A 19774-nucleotide genomic window follows, 5' to 3' on the forward strand; every position below is an offset into this window, starting at 1 on the left:
GGCCGAAACGAGCAGGGTGGTGAGTGGTGAGGTGAGAGCACATCGTCTTCCAGCTGCTCCTCCGAGGGGCCGCCCGGTGCCACAGTGCAGCCTGCCCGGGCCCTGGTCAGCATCTCAGGCTGTAGCCGGACTCGAGTCTCCACCGGGTCTGGACCCCCAGCAGGACGATGCTGGGTTCCTGAAGCGTGCGGAGAGCCGGGCGCCTCAGGGGCACGCGTGCACGGGCGTGAAGACACACGTACACACACGCGCGCACACATCCGCATCTCCTCTGCCCCCTGCACCTGTATCACCCCCGTCACCTCCCCAACTCTGTCACCTCCACCTGCACCGCAGGCTGCTCCTCTTCCTCCAAGCACCCTTGCTTCCAGTGTTCTACTCGCGGAGCCTTTCCCCTGAACGACCCTCCAGGACGCTTCTTTGCCCCTCCCCGCCCCCCCCACCCCGCCAGCTTCAGCTCTGGCCGCCACCATGAGCCCCACGGCTAGCCGTGCCTCCATGTCAGCCCTCTGCCCCGAGCAGAGGTTCCTACTCCCAGCTCTGTGGGCTCTGTCCACATGAGCATCCCTTGGAACATTCCCTCTCTTGCCCATTTCCACCGCTGGCCTTGGGAGTGCCTGCCTGGACTACGGTCATTCCCCTGTCACCAGAGTCCCGTTCCTGCTGCCCACCCAGGGATCTATCACATCATGCCTTTCCCTAAAGGCCTCAATGGCTGCCCAGGGCCTTCTCTGTCAGGTCCAAGCACCTCAGCTTTGCATGCTGAACCACTCACGGCCAGCCCTGCCTACTTTTCCAGTCTTCTCTCTCCTCTCTGAACCGCCTGCACACCTGACCTTGGGCCCACCTGCCTGCACCTCTTTTCTGGCACACCTGACCTTGGGGCCAACTGCTTGCCTCTTCCCTCATGCCCCTGTGCCCATGGCAGTCCCGTCCTTGTTCTTGCTGTTGCCTCGGGGGACCGCTACGTCTCCCCATCTGCCAGGGCCTTCACCAGCCTCAGGGTCCAACGGTAGGTCCCCAGGCCTAGACGGGTCACCCCGCAGTATTTTCAGGGCTACCCCGGGGGTGGGAAACAGCGGGGAGGCAGCTTGCACTTTCCATTTCTAACCCCTGTACCATCTGCGTCCTCTCAGAGACCTACCTAGAGTCACACAACTCTAAGAGGCAAAGAGCTAGGACGGGTCTGCCTAACTGCAAAGCCAACACTCTGAATGACAACCTTATGCCATTTTGCCCCCAAATCCGTGACGATTTCTGGAGAACGCTCCCTATAGTTTTCTCGTCTAAGTCTTCAACACTTGAATGCCAGCCCTGCCCCTGGGCACCCCGTCCCCAATAACTGCCCTCTGCCCCAGAGCCGAAATCCAATAAGGGGATATATATATATATGGGCCTGATGCCCCAAGGCTTCCCCATCTCTCATATTCACCAGAGCAGGGGCAGGAGGGACTCCTCAGCTCGCCCTTGAGAACATGAGTAGCCTGCCTGTGACCTAGGGGATGGGGTGACTGGAACACCCCCGAATCTCCAGAAGGCAAGCAAGGGCTCATCCCACATCCCCTAAGGCAGAGACAGTCAAAGTCTGCATGTCCTGATCACACTTGAGATTAAAAAAAATGTTTTTTAAACGTTTACTTATTCTTGAAAGAGAGAGAGAGCAAGCAGGGTAGGGGCAGAGAGAAAGGGAGACACGGAATCTGAAACAGGCTCCAGGCTCTGAGCAGTCAGCACAGAGCCCGACGCGGGGCTCGAACTCATGGACCGTGAGATCATGACCTGAGCCAAAGTTGGACACTCAACCAACTGAGCCACCCAGGTGCCCCTTGAGGTCATTCTTGAATCCAACATCTACCTACTTCTTTTCTAGTTATCTCCAAACTATGACAAGTAATGCTGGATTTCTCTTTTTTGCAGGGGCAGCAAAATTCATTTCAAAATAAGCTTATTTAAAAAAAAAAGCTTAAGGGAAAAATATAAACGCAGAAACGGGCTTGGAAGTGTGCACGTATAACCCAGATCCTGAGATGGCTGGCCAGTGGCTGAAGCGTGGGAAATCTTGCCAAAGAGAGACAGACAGAGAGCGGAGTGCGAGAGAGTGTCTCTGACATCCTAGCAAAATCTCATCCCAGCAGTCCCAGGAGAGGGCGTGTGGACTCCACAGCAGAAGCCCAGGGCGAATGTGAGTTCCAGGACATCGTGCGGTTCTCGCTTGCCTTTGAAACTAATTTTACATCCCCTTTTGGGAAACTGTGTCAGGGGTTTCTCATCTTACAGGAAGTTTATCAAGAGAATCTAGGGAGAGACCAGAACACCACCAACCCCCCCCCCCCGCCCGCCCCTTGCACTGCCCCGGCGGACGGCGTGTTCCAGGCCAGCCCTGGTGAGGAGCTCGGGGAGGGGGGTGTAGGCACGGGAAGCAGAAAGCAGATCTGAAGGCGTGTGTGCATGTGCATGCGCACACACACTCACACGTATACATGCACACACATGGGCCCACGCCACCCAGTAGCCAAGTGGCCCATAGTCTGCTGGTGCTTGGGTACCCAGAGATGCCGGGAAAAGGCCTCGCCTTCCAGAGGCCAGACACTCCACCCCGCGCGGGCCAGACGGGTAGTGCTGACCTTCCCACGTGTAGAAGGCACTGATGTCCCAGGCCACCCCGTGGGCAGCCTCCTTCTGCTCTAAAAAGTAGATGCCAACGGGGCAGGTAAAGACCAAGGCCCAGGGTCCCCACAGGGGTATGGGGTGGCCAGAAGGACTTGAGAAGCACACGATGCCACCTAGACCCTCCGGCTCGTCTTCAGGGGAAGTGCACACTCAGCCACGGCGCATTTCAAACAGACTCAGCGTGTCCCACACTTCTGGCGGGAGGCAGAGGGGGTTGGATCTGCTCCTACCTCCCTGGGGATGAAGCACACCCAGGGGCGCTGTTGCTTTCTTCCTTCTGGGCCCTGGCCAAGGCCAATTTCCTGTCTCTACAGCTCCAGCTGCACCCGCTCCCAGAGGAATGGCAAGGCTGCCCCAGTGCCTCCCTCGGGGGAGCCAGACCATGATGGAGGCCACAGGCATCTCCCCACGAGGCAGCCCAAGGCCTGAGTTCCCAAGGGGCAGCCCCTCCTGGGTGGGAGTTACACGCAGCATGAGATCATGGGGCTGGGCAAGGAGGGTTCTCACCAATTCTGGTGTCAGGACCAGCTGATCTGGTCCTTCCGAGAGGAGAGGCTCTTAAAGATTATGCACGGGGAACACGGGAGATCTGTCCCTGGTGCTGGCAGTCCTGCAAGGGGTGGGGGCTGGGGAGGTGCAGCTTCCTACAGCAGGACCAGACCAGGGGTCATTTCCCTTGCAAAACCCAAGCCCTGCCCTTCACGCCAAGTAGAAAGCCTGCAGGTCTCAATGGCTCCCCTCCAGGATTCCCTCCTCACCAGTGCTAGAGTGGGGATCCGGGGTGAGGCAGCGGCCCCCTTGGCGGTGGCCGGGCAACCCACAGGCTGCACCGAGCTAAGGACACCCTATGGCCATCACGGCCGTAGCATCTCCAGCACCTCTCGGCCGCGGCTGCAGCTGCAGGGTTGCGAGGACCTGGCTGGCGCGTCCACCTCTCAGCAGGGTAATCAATGAATCAAGGGGCTGCTCAAGGTAGGGGAGGGGCCTGGAGGCCCCCCCCCCCCCGGGCCCCAGCCCCATCCCCTGCGATGGCAAGAGTAACGGTGTTGCACAGTGTCCTTGGGAGGGCCTGGCTTCCCCCTCTCTTCTGGGGGCATCCATGATAAGAGACCATAAAGAAAACATCTCCTCTCACAAACGGCTCAAGTCCTAACTGAGCGGAGGCAGGAAAACAGAGTTCCAGGGACGGGAAGGAAACAGGCAATTCTGCCGGTGGTTACAGCCATGAGCACTGATTACTGCGTCTCAGAGCCTGACTCAGCAGTCAGAGCAGCTGACACAGGAGGGAGCCGAGGTGGCATCCACCGATGGATGGAGCTGCTCCAAGCTTCGTGGCACAGGGGTGCGTTTTGACCGCTTACACCCCAGGACGGGAGGAGGAGGGACCCCAGCTTCCTGGTGTTCCCAGTTGGGCAATTTCACAGTCTGTCCACATGAAGTGGCCACGCTGGCATTGTCTTGTGTCCCCAAGCAGTCCCTGGGCACCTGGCCCTCCCCCAGGTGGGGCTGAGGTCTCTTCCCCTCTGGAGCCCTGCAGGAAGCCACCCCCTGTGCAGCCTGTTTGGGGAGCAGCGGCTGTTGCCATCCTGCTCACTGATGTGAGTTTCTGCAGCAACATCGGAGGTGGGGAGGCTGGTCCTGGGCTGTGGGGACCGGAGCCACCTACTCTGGGCCAGCCCCACACTGGGACACTCTGGCCATCATGTCCCCAGCCAGTCCCCCTCCCTTGTGCTTAGCACAGTGCCCGGCACAGCTCCAGGCTGGCCGTCTGCACCAACCGTGTGTCGATTTCACACACAGTGGGGGTCGGATCCCTGGACGGTAGCTCTTAACCTCACTCTCATGTGCATCTCGATAGTGACCCTTGGAAGTTGGGGGCCAGATCCTGGTTCCAGCTGCAGAGGGGAAGCAGGATCCTGAGAAGCAGAATTCTGGCTGAGCAGCATGTCTGACAGATTCAGGGCCCCCTCACAGGCTGGTATCCCGAAAAGGGGGTTTACCTGAGTGCCTCCCATCCACCGTCAATGAGACACAGGGCCCTGTCTTACCTGCTCAGCTTGTCACCCTCAGGTCAGCTCTAGAAGGAGGGCCTGGGCTTCCCACAGCCTCTCCGAGCTGCTGAGCCAAACCTGGTTGGGCAGGAGGCGGGGGGGGGGGGGGGGTTCTGCCTTCCAAGTAAGCCGGCAGATGCGGCTGGGGAAGACCCCATTCTTGACAGCATGAAGCCCTAGTTCCGGTGTAACCGTGGGCCTTTGACACAACCGCCTCTCCCCCGTGCCCCCACTCCGGGGTCCTCGTGAACTCTCACCCCCAGCCAGCAACACCTGACATGTGATCTTCGCCAAGGGGAAAATAAACAGGAGGCTAGAAAGTCATAGAACCCTCTGTAGGGCACTGGGGGTGCGGGTGGACATCGGGGGCAGAACCCCACTGCAGCAGGTTGAGGTGTGTACCCGCCCCCCCCCCAAAAGGTCAAAGTATTAATTCCAGAGTATGATCTTATATGACAACAGGGTCTTTGCAGATGTAATTAAGGTAGGGATCCAGTGATGAGGTCACTCTGGATTGGGAGGGTGGGGGGAGCCCTTAATCCAGTGACAGGTGTCTTCGTAAGAAGAGAAGAAGATTCAGACACAGAAAGAAGGAGATGTGAAGGTGGGGGCAGATGACACATCTAGAAACCTGGGAACGTCACTGGCAGCACCAGGAGCTGGGAGACAGGCCTGGAGCAGGCGCTTCCTTGGGGCCTCCAAAGGGAATGAGCCCTGCCCACACCCTGGTTGCAGACTTGTAGCTTTCAGATCTGCGAGAGAGTAAATACGGCTATTTTGAGCCTCCATATTTGTGGTAATTTGTTCTGGGAGCCCTAGGAAACTGACATACCCACCACCGAACCCTTTAAGCCTTGCCATCTCAGTAGGCTGTAAGGGAGGCAGAGGAACAGCCTTCTCTTGGGGGAGGGGAGACCACCTGGGGGGGGGGCGCTGGAGCCCCGTGTCCCCAGCCCTGGCTTAGCTCCACACCCTGGTCAGGAGTGGGGGCGGGGAGTCTACAGGGATATTTCTGCAGCTCTCCCTGCATTAGCATCTGTGAGCAGGCTCCTGGGGCTCTCCCCGCTCTCCAGGGGGCTGTAGGAATAAATAACAAATGGTTTCAAAGAGGATTACGGTCCTAGCACCACATGACGGAGGCATGGAAGATTAATATCTTGCCCATGCAGCACCACACTAGCAATTTGAAAGCCAGCTTTACCCCAGCACATCCATTAAAGGCTCTGCTGAATTAAGAGCTACGCAGAAGACAGTCACCAGGCGCCGTGCCTTGGTGATCATAATTCACAGGGAAAAATAGTTTTAAATGAGAATACCCGTTGTTGGTGAGCCTACGATGAAGCTACTCCATTCAGATGTTGCTACTTCTGGGCTACACGGCACAATCTTCTGGTGAAACAACCGGGGTAATACAGACCTATAGCCTGGGATCCAGAAATCCTACTTCTAAGTATATCCTAGAGGTTCAAGAGAGCAAATAAACCTAGACACACACAAACCTCACTACAGCCGCTAAACCCCTAAGGAAATGATGTTTAAGTGAATGATGGAAACCCAATAGGGTGTAACGCAGTCACTGGCAGTGAGCGTCCCCCATAATTGGGTGAGGACTGTGGAGAGCTCCCACGTCTCCGCTGGCAGAAGGGAAAGCAGACAGGTGACAGGGGAGGGGTCCCTCTTCCCAGCCACCCTGTTGCTGCTTCAGATTCAGTCCCCTTTCTGGTGAGGACGGCCTGTGTACACAACGCAGGGAAAGGCTCCGGTGGCAGCCTGGGAATCCCACAGGGTCGGGGGTGGGGGTGGTGCTCTGCCAGGGCCAGTTCTCACCTCCTCATCAATGGAGCTGGAGCAAGGGTGGCCAGCTGGGGGCCGGGCGGCGCCTTCCTGGGGTTTCCCTGTATGCTGACCTGGACCAGGGATCCCGATGACCCTAGACCAGGAGTGAGGCCAGGGGCGTGCACCTGCCCCGTCACGAGGTTGGTCTGGGACACAGGATCGGGAGTCCTCTGAGGTCATATCCTAGCTCCGTCCTCTGGTTGCATGACCCGAGGGAGGCATGGTGCCCGTTCTCCCCCGTGAGGCGCAGAGAATCATATTACCCAATCCTGGGGTGGCGGGAGGATTAAGAGCAAATGCGTGCCAGGTTTAACCAGGGGCCTGACAAAGAGCAGGGCTGTTCTTGGACAAAGGCAGCTCTGGTACAAATAATGACAGTGACAGCGATCGTTGCTGCCATCATCCTCACCATTAACCCCATCGTCATGACCACCATCACTATCTTCATAACCACCACCCCCATTACCACCGCCATCATCCCCATCACCATCCCCATTCCCACTGTTATCCCCACCATCATCCCCATCACCCCCATCACCATCCTCCCCATCACTATTCCCATCACCACTGTTATCCCCACCACCACCCCCATCATCATCCTCCCCAGCACCACCATCATCACCCCCATCACCACTGCCATCCCCACCATCACCCCCATTATCATCCTCCCCATCACCACCGTCACCATCCCCATCCCCACTGTTATCCCCACCATCACCCCATCACCATCCTCCCTAACACCATCCCCATCGCCACTGTTATCCCCACCATCACCCCCATCACCATCCTCCCCATCACCACCATTGCCATCCCCATCGCCACTGTTATCCCCACCATCACCCCCATCATCATCCTCCCCAGCACCACCATCATCACCCCCGTCACCACTGCCATCCCCACCATCACCCCCATTATCGTCCTCCCCATCACCACCATCACTATCCCCATCACCACTATCACCATCACCACCACCATCATCCCCATCATCACCATGTCACCATCAACATCATCTTCCAACATCCAGATGAAGTGCCAGCTCTTTCTCACAGCACGACAAAAGGGGTTCAGCTATTCAGGTTCCCCCCCCAACTGCCGGGCCCTCAGCTCCCCTGCAAATCTGCTGGTGGGGCCATGGCCTTCTCTACCTGCCACCTGGGACCACTCAATCCGGATGCCCTGGGACAGTGTCTGCAGTTAGGAGGAATCATCTCCGCATAATTAAGTGGCTTGGCTGTAAAAACACGAGGGGCATCCTGGCTGCTGGGCACTGAACATGTGGTCTGTTCCGGGAGGCTGAGGGGCTGCAGGACAGAGGCCGTCCGTTCAGACGCCAGGCGGCTGGGAGGCTGTGGCCATCAGCCGGTGCTGCCGGCCCCAGGACCGCAGCTGTCTCAGCATGCAGGTTCAGTCCCCACGTGCCGTCGTCTCTGGCTGGGTGCCAGGCCCAGAGGCCGTGGCTGCCCTGACCCCCCCTGGGGCACTGCCTGGTGTTCAGGGTGTGCCAGGATCGTGCCCTGGATCCGGTGGTGGGTAAGACACTTTGGGGGAGGATCTGCTGGCGGGTAGCCAGTATGGGGGAGAAGAAACGAGGGAGCCTGCAGTGGGGGTGGCCTCTGCCCGCCCCCAGGGAGCCCAGGCTTGGTCCCATGGTCTCAGCTTAAGGACCCAGAGCCCATGAGGTGGGGAGCGTGCCACAGCTCAGCTCCTCCAAATGGAGCCTCTGGAGGTTCCTGGGGTGGAGGAGTGGGCAGAAGGGGAGCCCCAAAAGCAGTCCTGGTGGAGGGCAGTGCCAGGGCGGGAGGCGCGACTTCATTCCTGAGCCACGGGGAACTCACGGACTCATCTGGACGGTGGCATTTACCTGTCTCTGCAGCTCTGAGCCCTGGGCACGGATGCCGTGAGGGAGTCGGGTGGTGAGTGTGGCCTCCGAGGCACGGAGTGTGCTGCTTCAAGGGACTGTGGGCACTCGGGAGACTGTGAGGTCAGCCCAGGGCAGGCGAGTGCGCTTGGGGCCCGTGTGGGGGGAGTGGGGGCGATGCCCTGGCACCAGGCAATTTCACCAACACATACAGGGAAACGAGCATTTCCCTGGAGAACGAGGCACAGGCTGTCTGGCTCAGGAAGCGGGAAGGCCTGGGCTGGGTTGCAAGAGCAGTCCTCATGATGGGTGGGCCCCTCCTCTAAGGACGGTCCAATGCATGGAGCGGGGTCCCAGGGACCATGGCACAGGTTCAGTTTCTGCCCAGAGGGTTCCCTTCTCTGACCGTTCTAGGTCCACGGGCCACGCTTTTGCACCTGTGCCCAGCTCGGCAGAGGGTGCCTCCAGCTGGGCGAACGGGAGCTCCGCGTGCCATTGTCCACCCTGCCCTGCCTTCTGGGAGTGTCCACCGTTCCTGATGGTCGCTGACAGCCTGCTTTGGCGCGTCCCCCCTGAGGGCTGAGCCGGGGGCTGCAGCGGTGATGACACAGACATGCCCTGTCCTCGTGGGCACACGGTCTAGGAGGGCCCAGACACCAGCCACAATGGCCACTATGGAGTGCAGAGGCATACGGGAGGCTAGCGAGGCGGCTCAGGGACCCAACACAGGTCAGCGGTCAGGAGCCAACAGGTAGGATTCCTCCCCGAGCCTTGGTTCCTTCTTCCTAAAATGGGGTCGCTGGACTACAGGACACCAGACTGAGGGGCCTGAAGGGACTTTGCTGACGCCCACTGGCTGGAGAAGCAATGCCGGGTGAAATAAAGCCCTGTATTAGTTAAAATGCCTGCTCACACTGGGGCTGTGTTAGAGACCAGGGATTCTGGCCGAGCGGGGGGACAGGTGCCCTTGTCTCTGTGAGGGGCTGGGGGAAGGGCCCCTTGGCTTGTGATGCCTTTGCGTGCAGAGTGCTGGGTGAGAGCCTGGGCTGCACCTGCCGCCCCCTCTCCTACTGTTCACACAGGCTGTTACCCCGGGACCCACGTGGGCATACCATGGGGCCCAGCCAGGCCCTCACACCCATACAGCCCAGCAGGTGGCTGGGCACCTCCAGCGGTTACCATGGTTACCAGCCTGCAGGAGGGTGGGGAGAAACCCTCTTTTCTGCAGCCCTCCCAGGGGCACTCTGTGGGCTTTGCCAGAACCTTCTAAGCATGGGTGAGATGTAGCCTGGGCTGTGTGAATGTGCGTGTTTGGGAAGGTGGTAGTACCTGAGGGACCCTCAAGGCAGGGCTGGGGGCGCTCATGGGACCTGGTCAGCTTCCCTCTCCCCACGCTGTATGAATGACCCAGCTCAGCCCCACAGAAGAGGCAGGAAACATCTTCTAAAGATGAGTAGGCCCCTAGACGCTTCCTCGCTTGGCCCAGTGTCCTTTCCCTGAGGTCATGCCAGTACCTCTCGCTGTCCCTGCACTTTTTTTTTTTAAGTTTCTTTATTTATTTTGAAAGAGAGTGAGTGAGTGGGGGGGGGCACAGAGAGAGAGGGAGAGAGAGACAACCCCAAGCAGGCTCTGTTCTGTCAGCCCAGAGCCTGATGTGGGGCTCGAACTCACGAACCGTGAGATCATGACCTGAGTGGAAAACGAGAGCCGGGCACTTAACCAACTGAGTCCCCCGGGCACCCCGTCCCTGATCTTTCTGTATGCAGCTCTCCCTGCCCAGAATGGTGCCCCGTCCTATGTCCCCCTGACACTCTGGCTTCAGCCTCACGTCTCTTCCTGACCACATAGGATGCACGCTGTCTGGTGGCACCTGCCCAGCCTGAAGACACTTCTGTTGTGGCCCAAGGGGCACCCACGTGTCCCGGACCCCACGTCTTCTCCCCCAGCCGATGTGGCCTCATCCACACCTTTTTGGGACAGCGAAGGAATGGGTAACTTCCCAGCACAGGCTGCAACTGCACAGAGCCGGGGTTGGGAGCACAACATCTCCTACGGGCAAGCACAGCTGCTTGGGCTGTGACATCAGGCCTGGGATGGTTGACGCATCTCATCCAAACAAATCCTTTTGTTAGGACAGTGGGTGCACGTCCCCCAGCAGATGCCCCGCGTGCCCTGGTGGCCTCTCCTAAACCCATCTTTCAGCATGAAGGGGAAGCACAGTGAGGGGGCAACCCGGTGCCTCCAAAGTGCCCTGGCCGGGGAAGCTGGGACCTCCTACTCCCCCCCCTCGCCCCCCCCCCGTCACCCCTGGCTCCCTTCTCCAACAGGTGTAAACGGGGAGGGGTCTGCTGCTCCAGGAAAGTCAAAGGTTGCCTGTGGCCCTGAAGAAAGGTGGCCGTTTTGGGTTGGGATTTGCAATTCTGTTCCGGGTATCATGTGTCCTTTGTAGGAGCAAAGGGACAGAGATGGCTCCGGGCCTCCTGTCCCTGACACCTGAACACCTCCTGGCCAGGGTGACTAAAAATACCTTCTTCTCATTGAGAGGGAAAGGCAATACCCCCGGGGCTGGGGGGTCGGGGAGAAGAAGCCAGAAGCAGAGGTGGGAGACAGGCTACCGAGATGGGGGAGGCGAGATGCCACAGGATGAGACCAGAGGGACAGAGCCCGCTCCTCTGTAGAGCCTGGCTTCCATCAGACAAGTGCACGGACCGTCAGCATCCCCAACCAACAAACCTCATTCCGAGAGGACCACGACGCTACTGACAATGACACCCTGTCACGCTTGTCAAGATAAAAGCAGGATTTGAGGTCACAGATGACACAGGTGTGGCAGGTCACTCCTGGAGAAGTGGGCTTCACGCATTCCTGAGACTCGAGGAAGCCCCAGGGTGCCCTTGGCATCGGAGCCTCCAATGACCGAAGCTTCCCTGTGAGCTGCCTTAGGGAGAAGCGAGAGCCGCAAGTTCACCGATAAACACAACAAGCTGGAAGTGTTTCTCAAAGTGAGGTCTCAGAACCCCTGGACCAGTGCTGGCGAAAGATGGAGCCTCATCAGGACCCTCGGGGGACTGTTTTCGGGTGCCCCTCCCTGCGGTTCTGGTGTGCGCCCATGGCCCTTGGCACGTCTGGAGCCCTGGGACCCCCGGAGCCCCCTGCTTCCCCGCTCTGCAGTCACACTGTGTGCACAGCTACCAGTGAAGCTGGAGAATCAGAATCTCCTTGCTCGTGCCTTCTAGTATAGTATAGCCGATGTTCTTCCATCTAGAAGGGGCGGGAAGGGCACTGTTCCCAGGGAGGCCCTGCCACCACAGAGCGTTCAGGAAAGCATGGCTCGCAGGCAGAATTCTAGATCCTTCTGCCCTTGGCTGCATTTGACAGCTTGTGGGCATCAGGGCTGGAGTTTGCTCCGAAGGATCCCCCAGCTGCCGAGGGAACATGGAAACATGCCGCGGTGAAGGGGAGTGGGTACGCTCAGACAGCGGCTCAGCAGCCCCCCCAGTGCCCACTGCAAGGGTGTGCGGGCGTGCAGACAGGCGCCGGGCAGACTGGCCTGGCCCTCCAGGAGGCCTGAGGTAAGGGAGGACAGGGCGAGGTGCGTCCCTCCATTCACAGAGAGGCTCTTCTCTGCAATGGCAACGGGACGGCACCCCCTCCCCATGGAAGTGGCCGGCTGGGCCCATTCTGAGCAGCCCTTGGGGGGGATCATGAAGTCACTCAAAAGGGGACCCGAGTCACTGCTCAAGCCTTCCAGGGAGCCCCCTGGGCTCCAGGTAGGGCGATCATTTGGACCCCGTCCGTGACTAGAAGTGGAAGGTGGCAGGGTAGCCGAATTGACCGGACACCCTGCTACGAGACATGGATCGTCCCTATGCTTTTACTCACATAGTCTCGTTTTGCCAATCCAGAAAGAGAGTGAAGCCAGATGGCTGAGAAGGCGAGAGCCAGAGACTGAGGGAGATGCGGAGCTAACTTCCCACCAGGGTCCACGGGCCAGACTGGTGACCGAGGGCCCTGTGGACAAGACCCGGTATTTAGGGGTCTTTATGGGCTCGGTGTTTATGTGCTCATTTACCGGGAAACTGGCCTAGGGACGAACACTTTACTGCTCTGTCTTGAACTCGGGGCAGGGATCCGAGAAGTAGGGCATTGCCTAGCTTTCAGCCTCCAGGTAGATGACTGCCCAGCAGCCAGGGCCCAAGATCTCCGTGGAGAAAATGACCGAACTGAGTCTGCAGCATGGGTACAAAGCTGGAGGAGATAGTCCCCCCTTTCCGCTTCTTCTCTTGCCCCAATCTTATTTTATCTGTACCCCGCACGACATCGAGAGCCAACTCTGCAGATGCAGGCTGGCTGCAAGGGGGAGGGCAAGGGAGGCGGGGGCCAGGGATGTGGGCAAGACAGGTGTTGGGGGACTGGCTGTGCTACGAGGGACACACACAAGCCCACACGCATGCCAAGGTCTCCAGGGTTAAGTACGTGGCGATGATTTGGCAGAGCAGGGAGAGCCTCCTGAGACCACATCCCGTGGGGCTATGAGTTAGAAAGCTGGGTGTGGCTGTGGGGCACCCTCATGGCTGGGGGGCACCGGGCCCAGAGCTCATCCTGGGGATACAGGGAGAGGAAGGCCAGCTCTCAGCTGAGCCCCACAGGAAGTGGTAAAGTGTAAGAAGACACGGCAGCTGTTCACGCCCACCCGGCAGGGAGACTCTCCTACCTGCCAAGGGCAGGCCGAATGGAAGCCTCAAGCTACCCCACAGAGACAGTACGACCAGGTGGGTCACCATCTGGTCCCAGGGGTGCTCTCTCTCCTGGGGAGGCCCTGTTCCCTCGTCCTCCCCTGAAGTGGCTGAGCCAAGAGAGGTCGGCCAAGGACCAGCTCTGTTCACAGAGTGCTCCAGAGAAAGGCAGGACCTGGAGTAAATGGAGGGCAGAGTGTGTTAGGCTCCCCTTCGTGAAAAGGGTGGGTTTCCATGTCCCTTGGGAGCTGGGATTGAACCCTGGCCCTGCTGTGGATCTGAGACCCATCTGTGTGTGTGAGCTCGGGGCGGGGGGGGGGGGGGGGGGGGCGGGGATTTCCGGCATTTCCGGAGCTTGGTGGGAAGGGGGAGGGGTGGTACCTGTCTCAGAGTCTTGGCACAGCAGGAACAGAATCAAGGTTTCCTTAGGAGTTAGGAGGCTGGGTCAGTCTTTCCACCCTTCTGTGCCTCAGTTTCCCCATCCTGGCTAACCAGCCCACCTTGTAGGGTGATTTACAAAGATCTGTCACAGAGCAAGGTCCAAAGTGCAGGCCCAGGATGACCTAAGACTCTTCTCTCTTTTCATCTTGCCAGGTGCCTTGGCCCCTTGCCTTCTCTTTGATGACCTCTTTGGAACCATGGCGCCCTGGCTCTGGGGACCTGCCAGGCCAAGCAGGATGGTATCACTAGAATTCTCTGTGGTTGATGACATTCCCCCCCGCCCCCCACAACAGCTCCCCAGTGACTCAGACACACCCCAGGGCACTGGTTTCCTCTATACATGTCAGCAACATCTCAGAGTGGCCTAACCAAAGGGCAGCTGAATCCAATGGTTGGGCACATCACAGGGTGCTGGCTTCTTCCGATTGGGAGAGCGGAAGACGACCTGGGCTTCCATTAGTGGGGTGTGAAGGGTCTGGATCCACCCCTGCCCTCGGTGACCCTGGAGAAGTCTCTGCCTCCGGGCTTCCGTGGACTCCCTTAGGGGGGAAGATGGCCAAGAACTTTCGCCTCTATGAGGTGAGACCCCCTGGCTGCTGGGAGAGGGGATGGAGGGAGGCTCAGTGTTTCTGGCCCCCCACACCTTCAGAGATGGTCTTCCCCAAGTGCCGCCTGCAGCTGCCACTGCCCTGCCCTGTTATTCAGGGACTCCAGGAAATCACTCTTCTCTGGGACCTTTGGTGACATGAAGGTCACTGAGAATGTCGTCAAGGACTAAACACGTGCTGCTTTCAGCCGGAGTCCCCGGAAACGAAACGCGTGACACAGGTTCCAACAAAGAGGAGGCCTTCCTTCGCCACTCTGAGGTGTCCGGTTGCCTTGGACCCAGCACCAACTAACAGAAAGTCTGGAGGCGCCCCCCCCTCCCCCCCCCCCGCCTCTGAGCCCCTACCGGAAACTGCCAAATCAAAACTTGTGCCACTCACTTCCTCCTGAATCATTTGGAGATCGTTGGCAAAGAAAGCCAGCCTCTCAGGCTGTCCCCGTCCACAGAGCTCACTCGTCCCTCAGGCTCCCAGAGCGCACGGCTGGCTGGGACCCTCGCAAGGCAGGAAGTGGTATCCCGTTTCGCCACACCTGTGGTGTGCAATCACTTTTGTGCCCAATTCTTCCCAACCAGGCTCCACATTCAGACCCAAAGGGTTTTGAGCACAAGACCTGGGTTTCACATTTTTCATAACCCCCCTCCCATCCCCCATGGCCTGGCTCAGTCCTGGTGGGGGGGGGGTGCCGAGGAGTGTCTACAGAGTCTGGCAACTGGCAGGGGAGAGAGAAACACAACAGCTGAACCTCAGTTGTATACGGGAGGCCTCCCCCGGGGTGGCTTTCCAGGCAGGAACGAGCTGCAGCCCAAACACCATCACTGCCACTGAGGCTGGGTGTGGATCTGGAGTGTTCCCATGGACGCAACCTGGGGAGCCAATGCCCTCTGGGCCCCTCACTGAGACAGCACATGGGCAGGAGCCCAGGAACTGCACATAAGCCTGGCTCTGCAGGTGGATGCTTTTCCAAGCAACAACCAGGAGGGCAGATGGGACTCTCCACACGCAGGTCCCCCAACCCTGCAATGTGTGAGCAGAGTGGGAGCTTGCTCTTGGCACTGGAAGGGGGATGGCATTTTTGAGGGGGAGGAGAAGTTGCAGAGAAAGAAGAAACCCCGAAACGACAGACCCTGGGACAGCTGTGGCCTGAACTTGGTGTTCTCACTCCTCGGATGTGGATGTATTAATTTCCATAAATGCTAATAGCCCATTTCCCCAAGAGCTATTACTTATGTCATCTCCCCTTGGATGCGGTTCAACACAGGACAGACAAATGAAGGGGAGAGAAGGCAACCCCCACTGGCGGGTCCCCTGCTCCCCACCCATGTCCCCACCAGGCAGCTCGGGTCTCTTTCCTAAGGTGGCCCTTGTAACTAACTGCAGGGTCAAGACCCCCAGCCTTCAGCCCCGCAGTCGAGTTCTGTCAGGCCAGGAGGCAAAGAAAGTTACCAACCCCGAAAATGCTGAATCACAAAGTGAGGCTGAACAGGAAAGTGGGGGTGGGGTGGGGAGGGAGATGGTGGCCAGGGAGGAAGGCAGGAAAGGGTGCTAAGGGGCTTCCCACCTGGAGCCCCCCGGGATGCTCTAGGTGAAGCGCAGTCCCCCCACGGGATCCCCCAGGATAAGCGCCAGGAGGAGCGGAGCCAGGGTGTGACTGGGTGGGAGGGTGGCAAGGTGGGCAGGTACTCTGGCTGCCGCTACCGCAGCACGAAACGGTGCAGCTTCTGGGTCTCTGCATCCTGCGGGAGCAGCAGCAGGTAGGGAGGTAGGGAAAGAAGAGAAGCTGAAGATGGGGAAGGGGCTTAGGCACGGGGTGGAGTGGGGTGGGGTGGGGTTGCGTGTGTAGGTAGCCCGAGGAACTGGTGCAGGAAGGAAGTGCCAAGGACCTGGGGACCTGCAAGGTGGGGGGAGAGCGCCCACCGAGAGAGATGTAGGGGCTGGGAGCAGACTGGATGGGAGGATGGGAACAAGGATCGGGAGAGAGAGGCAGGATGAGCCTTCAGAAGCAATAAGGAGAAGAGATGGGGAGGTCCGTGGCCAGGCGCGCTCGGATGGGGCTGCGCAGAGGCCGCGGGAAGGGATGGGAAGGAAGGCTGGGGGCAGGGGGAGGCGAGGCTGCAGGAAGGGGAGGGGGCAGAGGTGGGGAGGAGGGCACCCGGAGGAGGGGAGGGATGAAGTTTGGGGCAGGGGTCGGGGATGGGAGCTGAAAGGTCGGGCGGGATGGGGGAAGGGAGATGATGGAGAAGGAGGTGAGCCGGCTGGAGAGGAGGTGAGGACGGAGGCGGGCGCGGGGACGCGCTGTGGAAGAGGAGATGGAGAATCAGCGCGGGCCTGGCGGGTGCCCGCCGCTGCTCTCCCGGCGCACGGCGGTGGCCAGCGCGGCCCGCCGGGGTCCCCCGGCACTCACCTGGGGGCTCCAGCTCCGAATCCTGTGCCCCGCTCCGGATCTTCCTTCCCGCCCTGCCCCGGCGACTTTAGCGCCCCCGAATCCCGCTCGCTCGGCCAGGTTCCGCCTGCAGCATCCTCACCTCGTGGGACGCCCTGGGCCACGCCTCTACTGTCTTCTCATTGGCTGGCCTTCACGTCAGTCATATTCCAATTGGCTGAAGGGGTCGTCGGCCATGCAAATCAGGACGGGCCCGCGGCTGCGCCGATTGGCTGGCGCTACGGGAGCGGAGCTCCTGGACTAGGGCTCTGATTGGTCCCTCGGGCCTGCCAGCAACGCTGACGCGGGGCGCGTTCTGGGCGCGAGCGCGCGGCGCGCCGCCTGCCGAGGCTACTCCCGCGGTGGTGGCGGACTGGGCGACCCTCTGCCGGTCCTCTGTCCTCTAGGCCTGCGGCTCCGGCGGGCTCCCGAGGGCACCGACGGGGCTCTGGGTCGGTCGTGGGGGCACTTCCTCAACAGCTTGGGCCTCGGCGCGCCGGGCACGGCCGCAGCGGGCGGCGGGCCCGTCTCCTAGGTAACGCAGTCAGCGGCGGGCGGAACCACGCTGGCTGGCGCCGCAGGGGAGGTTGGACGGGGCCCGGGGCGCTGCGGGCGGCGGAGCGGGCTGGGGCCCGGGCTAGGGGTGCTCCGTGCGTCCCTCCGCGGGGACAGGGAGCCCGCGTCAGTGGCATCCCGCCCCCTGTCTTGACCCTTGGTGCGGCCCGAGGTTCCAGTGGGGGCTCCTTGGGGCTCACCCTGCGCGCCCTCTGCCCTTGGCCCTGGCGTCCGTCAGCAGCCGCTGGGCTTAAGACGAGAGCGCGGTGCGGACGACCTGGGCTTTGCTGAGACCCTGATGGACGTAGGCCCACTGCACTCGGCGTCCCGCTGCCCTTCTCCGGCCGGACAGCAGTGGGGGACTCCTGCAGGGTGTTTGTTCCCGGGTCGGGCCCTCATCCCCTGCTGGCGCATCCCAGAGCCGCCGCCCAGCGGAGATTGCGAGACTCTGGCTCTTGCAGGAGGTTCTGTCTGCCCTGCTGGTCCTGCCTTCCCTTCCGCTGTCCGTGTCGCTGACTTCCTGACCGACTTAAGAGCTGACCACCTGGGCCCCTCCCGCATGCTTGCTCTCCTAAGCGCTCCTAATGAGTCAGAGGCCCCACCTGTGCACATGTCGCCACCGCCTGTCTCCGTAGAAGACCGCTGCATTCTCAGAGCGGTTGGGTCTCCGTGTTGCGTGCGTCCTGTGATTGTGGACAGCCGGCTCCACTTCCAACCCAGTCTCCATCCCAGCTCGCTGCACCCTCACCACCTCTGTCATTTTCATAGATCACACCCTGCCTTCGTTGTGTGCTAACTTATCTCCTGTCTTTCTGCTTCACACCAGATCCATCCCGTGAGGGCAGGGAGCTGGTCTGCTACCTTCAGGGCGGTGTCTCCAGGCCCTGGCGCGTGGTAGGTATGCAAAGAAGATTGCTTGAATGAGCAAATTCAAGGCAGCGCTTAACTAGATCTCACTTGCTCCCAAAAAACCTTCCCAAAGCTTTTTGGTCTCAGGCACCCCAAGTCTCGTTCACTTCTTGGAAAGAAGCTTCCCTCAGCCTGCACAGCACCTCGTGGCTCCGGCCCGTCTTTCTCTGGTAAACCATTGGGAAACTCTGTCCCAGCTTACCCTGTTCAGCACCCAAGCCCCCTTTTCTTTCTGTCCCCTCACCCCCCTCTCCCCAACAAAAACAGAGACTTGATTAGGCTCATCTTCTGTGTGCTGCTCACTCTTGCTCCCACTGGATTTTTAGATTCCTTTTTTTTTGTTTGTTTTTGAGAGAGAGAGAGAGACAGAGAGACAGAGTGGGGGAGGGGCAGAGAGAGAATCCCAAGCAGGCTCCATGCTGTCAGTGCCTGGACATGGGGTTCAAACTCACGAACTGCGAGATCATGACCTGAGCTGAAATCAAGAATCAGATGCTCAACTGACTGAGCCACCCAGGTGCTTTAGATTCTTAACAACGGGGCACTTGGTGGGTCTTCACCATTGCATGCACTGGAACAGAATAGGTGAGCAGAAGCAGAGCCCTCTAGGAAACCTCCCAGCCCTCTCATCTTACAGGTGGGAGACAGATGCAGGGAGGGCAGGAGACTTCCCTGAAGCCTGAGGGCAGTGGGGGTAAGCCTGGGTCCTCGGCTGGTGTCTCATTGGCTTCGATTGTAATGGTCATATACGACCAGCTGTGTGACTTTGGCCTGGCCCTTTAACCTGAGTCTCACTGTCCTCGTCAGTGATATTTATCTACACAGTTGCTGGAATAACACACGTGGAAAGGCTTGAGAGGGCCCAGCTCACTGTGGGAACTCGTGAAAACTGGTGCGTTTTCTTGTATGGTTTTTCCCCCAGAGAGCCCTTTCCCTAGGCTCGAAGCATGGAGCCCTCGATGTTTTCTCTTTATTGTTTCCTCCAACCCCAGAGGTCCTTCTGTCTTTCCTCTGTAGCCGCCTTGATTCCTGCACGGCACAATTTAATTATACTTCATCATTGGAAAGATTTTCACTGAGGACCTAGCCCTGACCTCACTGAGCTCAGTCTTGCAGGACAAGAGAGATGGGGAGCCTCAGGGAGCCTGGTGACTTCTGTGACAGGCTCCCTTGTGGAGGAGCCACTGGAGGGGGCTGGGGGTGCTCACCCTGCGGAAGTGGCATCGGATCTGACTTCTAAGGATGTGTGTGGGTTTTCTAGGGGCCTTGTGTATGTGTGTTGAGGGGAGCAGAGAGGTCATGGTATCTATGAGGGACTGTAGCAAAGGCAGAGGGGTGGTGGAGTGGGGGAGGGTCAGGTGGCAGCTGTTCTGTGGGGGTTGGGAGGAAGGGGAGAGATCTGTGCCTGCCTGGTCTCCACCCCCAGGAGCCTGTGTCTCCGGTGTCCTCTCTCCCTCCACCGCCCACTCGGACTGTCGCTGTCTACCTCCACCTGCCCAGCTCACTGTTTTGGTTGGGTGGCTGTTCCCTTCAGAGCAGATGCCTTTCTGCCCGGTGTGGGTCCTGCTGGGCCGGGGGCACTCCCGTGGATGCGCGTTCCCTGCCAGGTGGACCAGAACGTGCGTGTTCCTCGGCACCTGCCGGCCAAGTGCGGTCGCCGGCACGAGGGGAAGGAGGTGCCCGGTCAGGAA

The 19774-nt window shown here is 59.6% G+C and overlaps 2 protein-coding genes across 2 annotated transcripts in view; one reads left to right on the forward strand and one right to left on the reverse strand.

The window, feature by feature from the left end:
- The window catches only part of KCNAB2 (potassium voltage-gated channel subfamily A regulatory beta subunit 2), an 84620-nt gene extending 67936 nt beyond the window's left edge, over nt 1–16684 (reverse strand). The window contains exon 1 of the mRNA XM_047083319.1: nt 16602–16684. The gene's annotated coding sequence lies outside the window, so the exon portion shown is untranslated. The remainder of the gene's footprint in view (nt 1–16601) is intronic.
- A 307-nt stretch (nt 16685–16991) lies between these two features.
- NPHP4 (nephrocystin 4) overlaps nt 16992–19774 on the forward strand; it is a 110246-nt gene continuing 107463 nt past the window's right edge. Inside the window, exons 1-2 of the mRNA XM_047084097.1 lie at nt 16992–17154; nt 18001–18068. The gene's annotated coding sequence lies outside the window, so the exon portion shown is untranslated. The remainder of the gene's footprint in view (nt 17155–18000; nt 18069–19774) is intronic.

Source organism: Lynx rufus, unplaced genomic scaffold (assembly GCF_022079265.1).
Source record: "Lynx rufus isolate CCGP_SWC_20201006 ecotype Redwood Valley unplaced genomic scaffold, mLynRuf1.p SCAF_2, whole genome shotgun sequence".
In the NCBI taxonomy this organism is placed as follows: Eukaryota; Metazoa; Chordata; class Mammalia; order Carnivora; family Felidae; genus Lynx; species Lynx rufus.